Raw genomic sequence first — 3,631 nt, forward strand, 5'->3', positions numbered from 1 at the left:
GTTCTTTTTTACAGTTTCTATGTCCTTTTTAATGCTTACTACCTCTCTGTTGAGGTTCTCATTGTGTTCATCCATTCTTCCATAAGTTCGTTGAGCATCCTTATAACCATTATTCTGAACTCTGTCTCTGGTAGGTTGCTTGCCTCCATTTCATTTAGCTTATTTTCTGAAGTTTTCTCATTTCATTTGTGGCACGTTTCTATTTCTCATTTTATTAGCCTCTCTGTGTTCATTTCTATGTGTCAGGAATATTTGACATCTCTCAGCCTTGAACTGATGGCCTGATGGCCTATTGTGGAAGGTGTCCTGTGTGGCCCAGTGGCGTACTCTCCCTGATCCCTTGCTTGCTCCAGGAGCTCTGGACATGAACTTTGTGTGGGCTATGTGTGATCTACTTTTGTCACCAAGCCTTTATTGTTGTTAGTAGATCAGTGGGTGGGATTAACGTTCAGGCTAATTGTGTGAATTAGCTGCACCCTCAGGATAAGAGTTGTTGTATGGGGGCTGAGCCCACTGAGTGGGATTGGCCCTAGCAGGCTTGTGTACTTGTTGCAACCACCTTTTGTGTGTATCACTACTGGAGCTAGTCAGAAGTTGCTCCATTGTGGCCTGGTGCCTGCCACCAGATGCGTTAGTTTTATGGCGCCTTGGGAGGGGCTCCCCTGTAGGCCAAGGTCAGCCGCTGCTTTTGAATGCTCAGGGCTACACGGTGAGAACTACAAAGTGATCTGCTGATGGTTGTTGTCTATGTTGGATCCTTAGGTGGCTCCTTTATATTATCAGATGTAGGTGTTACGATCAGCTGGACTTCAGGTGATTCTTCATGTTGATTATTTTATAATTTGGTTGTAATTTCAATGTAGTCCTGGGAGGAGACGAACCCTGCTTTTACCTAGTCTGTCATCTTCCGTCTTCCTCAAATGCCAACATAATTTAAAAATAAATTAAAAAAAAAAAAGTCCATACTTGACCAAAATCTTTTTTTTTTTTTTTTAGGAAATCTAATCTTAGGTATTTAAATAGCAAATTGTGATAGAAAAATATAATAGTCTTGATAAAAATATGGTTAAGATCTAATTAAGGATAAAAATTTGAACTTTGGGTTACAGTTCTAACTCAATTTCTTAAATTTAAATAAAAGGTAAGGTAACAATAGTTTGGAATTTGCAGTTCTGAAAAATGTACTTGCCATGACATCTAAAGTCTTGTATAAATCAAATCAGTTAATTATTCTAATTGTATTGAATACAAATAGCTCTCCAGTTTCATTTGAGATTTACATAAAAGTGAACAAAATTTGATGAAATATAGCAGCATGTTCAACTGACTTCAAATTTTACTTTATGGTTTGTATATGAAAAAGTAATTAAAGCCATCTGCATTCTAACATAAATGTTATTTACAAGTGAAAAACTAATTTTTTTATGCTTCCTAGATACCTTGGCTCATTACACAAATTTAAATATAGTTACTGATGCTTTAAAATATTTTGTTTACTTATAAATCAGTTAATAACGTTCTCTATTTTTATCACGTTTCCACATTCCTAACACATTATTTGAAAAGTATAATGTAGCAAATATGCTTTGAGTATAAGAGCCTATCAAGAGGCCAACACTGAACCGCATGGCCAGAAGCTGAGAATTTATAAATGATAAATCAGTTATCAGAATGTAAGCCTGCCCATGTTGGAATTTCTGTAAGAAATTTAGCAGGAAGGCCCGCTTATAAAGTAGATATCTGCTGAAGCCAGTGGCAATTGAGTTGTCTGTTGCACTAGTTTATTTTGGTTCTTTATTTTATAAATTATAAAATAAAACAATTTAGTGAGAAAAACACGTTCTTCCCACAGATGTGTACGAATTTTTTTTTTTTTTTTTTGGAAGTGCTGGTTCTTTATTGGCCAAGCAGACTACTTGAGCGGAATGAAGTGGGAGGAGTGAGTGGCCCCAATGCTGGGCCGGCAGTGCTTCACTGGCTTGTAGGTAATGAAGAACTCCTCCAGGTAGTGACCGATCATCTCGAGTTTGATCTCCACCTGGCTGAAGGTCTTGCCGTTGTAGACGCCCATCATGCTGTCCACCATCTCGGGCAGGATGATCATGCCCCGCAGGTGCATCTCCACCACCTCCAACTTCTCCATGGGCAGCGCCTCCTTCTTGGCCTTGCGCAGACACTTCAGCAATGAGTGTTGCTTCCTCCACAGGCCCCGGTTCAGCTGCCGCCGTTGCCGGGTGCTGTACAGCTGCATCAGCGGCTCACAGGACATATTCAGCAGCTGGTCCAGGTCCACTCCGCGGTAGGTGAACTTCCAGAAGGTCAGCTTCTTCTTCTGCTCCACTTCCGCCATCTTGTCGGTTCTTCAGAACGACCACCCACTCTGTGCCTGAGTTCATGTTTGTACTGATCTACAGCCCACTATAAGAAAACTGCTTGCTCCCCAAACAATTACTCTTTGGAGACAGTGGGTGAAGCTCACTGACATACATAAGCCAAGTGTTCACTAATAAAAGAGGATGCATATTCACTGTAAAATACCTATTTTATACCAGGCACAGGGCTGAGTCCTTTTTAAAAAGTATTATTTCATGTGTTCCTGAAGCACATACATGCCAACCCAAATATGCCACTTTGATACAAGAATTATTTTGAGTTGAAGGCAATTGAGAAGCAGATACAAGAAAAGCACTCTGCCCTCTCTCTATGTGCCTAATTTGTAAATGTGTCTTCCTTGTCTCTCTACCAGGAAGGACAGAAGTTAATCACCAGAGACAACTCCTGATCCTTATTAACCTAGAGATAGCACCAGAAGAATGGATATACATAACAAGCCTCATTACTAGCCTTATCTCCCATTAGCTTCTCCATACAGTTGCCTTCCAACAATTTGACACTAACAGCAGTTCAATGCCCTTCTCCTTTGTCCTGTCACTTCTATACAAAATTATTGTTCTTTGTTAAGATGATATATAAGCTCAAGTTCTAACCACTCCTTTGAGTTACTTATCACTGAATGCTCCCATGCACAATGTATTAAAACTTAGGTTTTTCTCTTATCTGTCTTTTATCAGTGTAATGTAAAGGGCCCCAGCTGATGAACCCAAGATGGGTAGAGGAAAACATTTTTCCTCTTCTATACTCCTAAACAACACACCTATGAGGTAAATTGTGTTATTATCCCCGTTTCCCAGAGGAGGAAAAGAAGTTTAGAGAGGTTAAATAAATTTCCCACGTATATATGAATAATAATTGGCAGGGTCAGAGTGTCTGACCCAGAGTCTGAAGAACTCCCAAACATTGTATCTGTATTTGTAGTTCATGGTCCATCTACATTAGAATTACCTTAAATGTCTGTTAAAAGTACAGAGTCCTAGGGCTCACTGAATAAAAATCTTTTGTAGAACCAGTAACTTGAATTTTTAATATCCAAGTAATTCTAATACTTAATAAAGGGTGGTAACTACTAATATACCATAGTGATCTTATAGTTGATTAATTTTTTATTTTGGGGTATTTCTCTTATAAGAAACAAGGATATGTATGACAAAATTCAACTAAGATGCCAAGAATTTAAGTTTTAAATTATTAAATAACATGCTTTTAATTTTCTCAGTATTTATAACTTTAAATT

At 38.5% G+C, this 3,631-nt stretch overlaps 1 protein-coding gene and 1 pseudogene across 1 annotated transcript in view; both read right to left on the bottom strand.

The window, feature by feature from the left end:
- LOC105302144 (ubiquitin carboxyl-terminal hydrolase 32-like) overlaps positions 1–3,631 on the bottom strand; it is a 117,982-nt gene that overhangs the window by 22,878 nt on the left and 91,473 nt on the right. The window lies entirely within an intron of this gene.
- On the bottom strand, positions 1,896–2,385 carry LOC105302087 (annotated as a pseudogene).

The sequence above is a fragment of the Pteropus vampyrus genome, unplaced genomic scaffold (genome assembly GCF_000151845.1).
Source record: "Pteropus vampyrus isolate Shadow unplaced genomic scaffold, Pvam_2.0 Scaffold261, whole genome shotgun sequence".
NCBI lineage: Eukaryota > Metazoa > Chordata > Mammalia > Chiroptera > Pteropodidae > Pteropus > Pteropus vampyrus.